This window comes from Bidens hawaiensis, unplaced genomic scaffold, assembly GCF_021521415.1.
Source record: "Bidens hawaiensis isolate Kalapana, Puna unplaced genomic scaffold, B.hawaiensis_p1.1 tig00054277_1, whole genome shotgun sequence".
Classification (NCBI taxonomy): Eukaryota; Viridiplantae; Streptophyta; class Magnoliopsida; order Asterales; family Asteraceae; genus Bidens; species Bidens hawaiensis.
The window spans coordinates 58,071-65,415 of NW_027499797.1; the positions used below are offsets into that span (position 1 = coordinate 58,071).

The following is a 7,345-nucleotide window of genomic DNA, read 5'->3' on the forward strand; positions in this document are numbered from 1 at the left end:
ATTGGTAGAACGTGGAATACATAATAGAACCCCCCCCCCCCCCCCTCCCCAACCAAACCATTAACTACAATTTTGGGGATGTGTGGGTCAACCGGACATATTGGTTAGACTAGTTTGAACTTCTTTTTTCAAGATCATTTAATTTGCTATGCTTTTATAATATTGAACAACATTATTCATGATTATAATACAAGACAACTACATATTTCAAAAACTAAAAATAAGAATATACCAACAGCAGGCTTGTCCCAAAATTCCAAACCAAACGTTTAACCAACAGACCATCAAAATAATCCGTCAACCAAACAATATATGTACTCTTTAACAGTTTATAAACACCCTATCATATATGCATTCCATGAAAACAATCCCTCCACCGAACAATATATGTAATCGATTTCTATCATATTTATTTTTCTCCATTTTTTTTGTTGGTGAGAAAAGTAAAGAAGAGGTGAAGAAGAAAAGCATAAATAAAGGGACTCCCACTACCATTCATTAGATTCTTTTGGAGTCAATTCTTGATCCTCCATTTGAGATGCAAAAGTCATGAAAGCACCAAATGTTGTTGTCTTTATCAAGAGTATACCAACTATTGAAAACAACAAGCATCTTATGCCCAACAATTTTATGTTTTTAATTTTTTTAAAGATCAAGAGCATAACAATATGCAATAAAGAACAAGCCCACCTATACAAGATGATAGATAAAAGTGACATTTTCATATTATACCCGTGTACCAAAAAGCAAAAAGAAATGCATCGACCCATACAACAACATAACCTAGCCTCATGTATCAACCGACATACTTGTTTGACTACAACAAACGAGTCAACCCCTTTATTAGGGTCAAAAATCAAAAGTATTAGTACTTGACAACAATCAAGAATGAAAGGTTTCATATCCAATAATCCCAATCTCAATCAAAACCACCCAAGATCTATAAATGTAATAAAGGGTCAACTCATGGTCAACTTGTCGGATTTGCGTTTTGGGTTTGAACACCTTTGAAGTTGAACACACCTGCAAGTCCTTTTCCTTTGGCGAGCTGCTAGAGTTCTTGAATTTTTTGCTTTAGACATTCGAGTTCTTCTGCTAAAGCTTCGTCTCGTTTCCTCATAACCTATAAAAGTAATATAATATAATTATAGACAATTCCTAAAACTGAGGCATGCTACATGCTGATTTTGATTTGATCTATTTATTGGTCGATTCAGGTTATTTTTTGTATATCACTATTCACTAGCAGGTCAAATGGTTGAAAAGAAAAATTAGCTAAAAAAGAGACATGTCAAACGAGTTGAAAGCCACCATAAGTGTGTTTTTAATGCATAAAGTCTCCTGATCAGCTTATTCAAATTGTTAGATGATTGTTGAAATGATATAATTTCTAAATCAGATGTGACACACTAAACTATTCATTTATAATAAAATCGGTTTTGTTGAACAAAGTATTTTGCTGCACCAATAAAATATTATCGTTTTAACACAGCCTGCATATATGCCACATGTACCCTAAAACACATCTTTGTGTTTGGTACTTCATTTAGGCTTATACAACAAAGAAGAGATGGCACCAAAATGAAGCTAGATATGAGTAACTAATATATATCGTAGTCCTTAAAAGGCGTACGCTAATCACATGATGCGGTGATAAAATCGCACTGCATGATGCAATTCCAGTTGAACATTTAGTGGGCATGTTTGTTGTTGTAAACCAATGAGTTTGAGTATTTGAAAAAGAATTAAATAGTTGAGTATTTGAATTTCATATTTGAACAGTCGATTCCAATGAGTTTGAGTATTTGAAAAAAAATTAAACCATTTATTGAACATTTAGTGGGTATGTTTGTTGTTGTAAACCATTTCTTGAACAAACCTGACCAGAGATGATGAGAATATCTTATATTTTAGTGTTAACAGTTAACAACTTCAAACATTACCTATAAATAACTTTTAGTAACGAACGCCTCGCCTACGTGACGTGTGCCTTTTAGGATCAAAACGCATTCGCGCTTTTTAAAACCAAGTCCACAACTCGTAATATTAGTTTTGCTAGAAGCAGAAAAATGGGCAAATTGAGCAAGTCAAAAGGCGTATTGGTCAAAACGGGTTGGGCTATTATGCACACATTTTTTAAAGTTAAGCTATTTGAACTGTTACGAATACAAACATAAGGACCCAATTATAGTAAAAGATGTTGAAAATGACAGTTTGACACCCAAGTTCATGGGCGAATATTGTAGAAATCACATCTCCGAAACAAATTTTGCAAGATATGATAGTTTGAAATAATAATTACCTCCATTTCTTGCCTACGAGCTTCCTCTTTTTTGGCTTCTGATCGAGCACTTCTTTGCACCTCAAAAATGAGGGCTGCTCCTGCGACCTATTTAAAGTTTTAATATATATGCCGTCATTAAATAAGTACAAATTTGGAGCTAGTAATATAGGCATTTAGTTTTAGTAAAGCTGTAATATATGCTTTCTTTACCATCAAAGATAAAAACCAATCAACTTCAGATGAAAATTTTGACTACTAATGAATTTAGGGATATATCAAGGTCATCATCAATGTTTAACGGATAAACTAAGATTCTAGATCGAAAATTAAGTATAAATTATAAAACAATATGGTGAATACTAAAAACCGACAAATGAGTGTCAAGTAAACAAGAGAGAGTAGAGCATTATTTAGGAAAAAACTTGCATGTGATGAGTGGTGTCGCCTTATGTAGCTAACCAATATATGAACAAATTGGACCGTCAGTTATAATGAGCATGAGTTTTTCAATCTGATTGAACAAATCTAATCATCAATTAAACAATGGGTTTGAGTATTTGAACAAACTAGACCAGTTATCTAACAAGCCTACACAAAGATGATGAGAATATCTTATATTTTAGTGTTTAAAAGTTAACAAGTTCAAACATTATGAATAAGAATTTTTTAATAACAAACTTGTTATTTTGAGTACAGTAAAAATACATGCATATGATCCAAAAAATGTAGTATAACTATTTATATGCTCATTCCTACATTCTCATATGATATCATCAATGAGTATGAGAATCCATATATTGTTAAAAAAAATAAACAATTTGGACAGAAGGTACATGACTGATGCTCGGTCCAAACAAATTCGAACGGCGTAAAAGAAAATGATTTTAGCATGAAAAGTTACAATACATGACTGCGGGAGTGAAGGTAACATGCATCAGTATATGACAATAGTGTACTTGACGTATACATTATATAAGTGAAAGTAAATACTCGATTAATGGCTCATAGATTTTATATAGAGAATTAACGAAGCAGGGATTGATAGGGTAAGTTGATTTCTTTTAGTTATATGTATAAGCCAAAAATACTCGAGGTGGAAACGGATCAGAATGCAGAGGTGGGTAATTCATCAACTAACTAAAAGTAAAAGGGCTTAGTGATCTAGTTGTATTAAGGTGTGCAGGAAGTGTATGTGATTGAGGTTCAAACCCATTAAATCTTATCTAATTATTAGTAAAAACAGCAAGCAAGACAGACTAACCGAGAAGACAAAGAGTTCACTTATAAGATCCTCATTCAAGGGCCTAATTTCAACATCTGTGGCGTATGTGATTGAGGTTCAAACCCATTAAATCTTATCTAATTATTAGTAAAAACAGCAAGCAAGACAGACTAACCGAGAAGACAAAGAGTTCACTTATAAGACCCCCGGCAGCCTGAACGGCTTTCTCCTCATTCAAGGGCCTAATTTCAACATCTGTGGCGTGTCCATAAATCCGCCTTTGTATAGTTGTTGTTAGCCGGTGGTTGAATCCAATCGGAATTTGGGGTGAATTGCAGCCTGTTGTTTGAGCTTCTTAGCAATGGGTTTGCTTAATGTTTTCAATGCCAGGGGAGAACCATTCCCTTCAATTAAAACCAACTGTTGGATGAAATGAAATGCAATCCTTAAGTGAGGATCCCGTTGATTGATATATATATATATACATATACATATACATATACATATACATATACATATACATATACATATACATATACATATACATATACATATACATATACATATATTTGCTTGGGAAACAAGGTAGACTTAACCCCATCCTTTAGTGGTAACATAAATTATATTTCTTTTTACTTTTTTCAAAAATTAAACACACAATAAAATGAAAATATAACACTACCTAAATCAAAATTAAAATACAAGACATCGGGTCCTATGGGTTTCGGTTTAGGTTGATGTCCAGCTTCGTGCTCGGGTTTGAGTTTGAGCTCATAGTAGAAATATAAAAGTTAAGAATTTAGAGAAGATGAAACATATAGAAATTTGAGGATTTGTTTTTTGTTTTTTTTTTGTTAGAGAAGAAAAGAGTATCACGTTGTTAATTTGTTATTACTATTTTAACAAACTGTTAGAAGACCATTGCAATGCACATGGCCCCACCAGATTTCCTTTTCAAGCTTGATACGTCCCCCCCCCTCAATACTGCTTAGGCGCGGTGTTTGGGGTTTTACCGCCCAACCACATCACCAATCCCGTCCCTCCATATAGTCCACAATACAAAGCCATATAATTAAACAAACTAACTTCTCCAAGCGAATTAATACATTTACAATTTAATTATTACCCGTTTATAACTTGCCAACTCTTTAGATAAATGGTTAAATGAATCATGTTAATGATTTCTAATTTTCCAATCTAATCAATATGTTTGCAATTTGACTATTACCCGTTTGTAACTTGCCAACCAATCAATATGTTTTATATTTTATTTTTTGATGCACTTAATTTAGCCTTGATTTATAATTTTTAATAGATACTATGCAATTTGACTATTACCCGTTTATAACTTGCCAACTTATCAATATGTTTTAATTTTAATTTTTTAATGTTATGAGAGCTTCAATAATTATTGGTTAGCTATTACAATATGCCGTTTTAATACTATATTTTTGTTATTATGTTTATTGTTATAACATTAATTATTGTTTAAAAAAAAGAGTTTATATAATTTGTTACTCGTTAAAGTCTAAGGTAAGTGATGTATTTAAATCCTCATGACTATGATCGGCCTTCCTATTCACATAATAATACAATTAAAAGTAAAAATGTACTAAAGTAGAATGGGTGAACTTGTTTGCTAAGATTTGGATGACCCACCAACACTTTCTGTCATGAAACAATATTTTAATCGGACATTACTTGGTTCGTTCAATGGTTCAACTAGGAATCCAATAGGTAGATCATAAATAGTAATCATCCACGAAAGTTAAACTCAAAGAAAAGCACTCATTTTATTACTCAATTAAATTTTCCATGTTGAAAGTCTGATGGGAGAAATAAGAAAGGAGAAAACTTTGTTAGGTTCCACTATAAACGACATTAATAGCTTATGATTCAAAATTAATTTTGTTAAAAAACACCAACATATAAAATGGTATTTTTGTTACCGGTAGCAAATGTTTGAACTAGTGGTCTAATTTCCCCCAAAATTATGGACCAAAATTGAATCATAAGAAGCATCCGTTAACTTTATTCTAATACTAACTACAACTAGTTTTATACCCGTCCGGTGGACAAGTTGTTTAACGCATAATGCCATAACTATCTTTGTAATTTGAAAAAGAAAAAAAAAACATTATTTGTTTATCAACTTCAATTTTTTCTCCAATAATTTGATTACACTTAATGATTACTTAATCTTTTCTTTATGTCACCAAAGTACTCTGTTTCTTCACGATTGTAGTCTTCTCCAGTGATCAGATTTCACTTGATTGAAATCTAAAATCAAGCCCATCACCTCTACATGAAACAAAAGAATTTATCTATTAATGGGTTAAACTTGAACAGGTTAAAAAAATCATTTCTTGACCAAGTAAACAAAATTGAACCGGTAATGAGACAAAAAAAACTTGTTAACGGGTTAAGTTTGACCAGATTATAAAGACCGCTTTTAATGAATCAAAAAATGACCATAATATCGGGTTAAATTTGACCCGATAAAAAAAAGAAAAAAAACTTTTTTACCCGTTAATGCATACAATTAGGTGAATGATTAGTTGATTGTTAACCTGAACTGATTCAAGGGTGGTAAAGCTGAATTAATAGATTTCGGTGGAGCATAATTAAACAATGATAGCCACTAGTCTCAGCATACTCGTGTAACGGACATCCCGCAGCTTCACTTTCACGTACATTATCAAACAATTGAATACCATTAACACTTTTAATCGGAACACATTATATGATTTAAAAAAGTTTTGCGAATGGTTTTGAAATCCATTGATTTAATCAGCTTCTAACACCATAATTATGAAATAAATCTATAAGAATATAAATCTATTTGACTATTTTGATGAAAAACAACAAATTACTCTACACTATGATACTTTATAGATCAATGCAAGTAGTTTAAGTCAAATTGTCAAATCATCATAATAACATATAAGTTCAGAGGCATGTTTTCAAGCATCCGGTGCTAAAATCAGTTAATATGAGTAAAACACATGTATAATGGAACCATATTTTAATGCAAACAATCAACTGCAATTTCTTTTTATCAAAGTAAAACCTCAGTTAATCCGTCACAAACAAATAACCATAATTAGAACATCAAAATAAACAATTAAAGTAAGCTAACACACAACAAACACTAATTTCAAACCCTAGCTTAATCAACATTTGATCTTAAATGGATTGGAAGGAGATTGTACCTGAATCTCTGAATCTGGCTGTTCTGTCCATTCAGGAGAAATCTACAAAATAAAAAATAATAATAAAAAATCAAATAGAGGTTAAGAACACAAAGATTTGGTCAAACTGATTAATATATGTTTATGAAAATAAGTGTGTATTATTAACCTTATCTTCGGATACATCCATATATTCAACTCTTCAACTACAAAAACCATATTCGCACATCAACATCCTGCACATCAACAATTAAAGTACATCAACCATTAACCCATTATCAGATTTCATGAAAAAACACAAGTAAAAAAAGAACTCACTACCATTATTAACTAACATGCGTGCTAAGCTCTCAACCATGTTTGTATGGGATGATGACTGATAAGTCATGCACCGAATTATCGTTTCGCCTATAAACATCAAGATAAAAATACAAACTCATTTGATACCTGTCAAGACTATTGTACTTAGATCATCCTGTTTATTTAACGCAATTGATGAGGCACGAATACTGAAATTAAGGAGAAACAGACGTGGGACGAGGTTACGAGAGGTTGAAGAACCCTTCAAGAAACTTTTCACCTGCTTTAAAACGGTTGAGATTAAATCTCAAATTGATCCAATGGCTGACATGTAACATGGTGGCAGTT

The 7,345-nt window shown here is 32.0% G+C and overlaps 1 pseudogene across 1 annotated transcript; it reads right to left on the reverse strand.

The window, feature by feature from the left end:
* Positions 1 to 735: 735 nt before the first annotated feature.
* LOC143600554 (OPA3-like protein) lies at positions 736 to 6,887 on the reverse strand (annotated as a pseudogene). Its single transcript, XR_013147494.1, has 5 exons — positions 6,867 to 6,887; positions 6,719 to 6,760; positions 3,682 to 3,926; positions 2,303 to 2,389; positions 736 to 1,123 (listed from the first exon to the last, which is right to left on the reverse strand). The product of XR_013147494.1 is annotated as an OPA3-like protein (transcript).
* Positions 6,888 to 7,345: the final 458 nt, after the last annotated feature.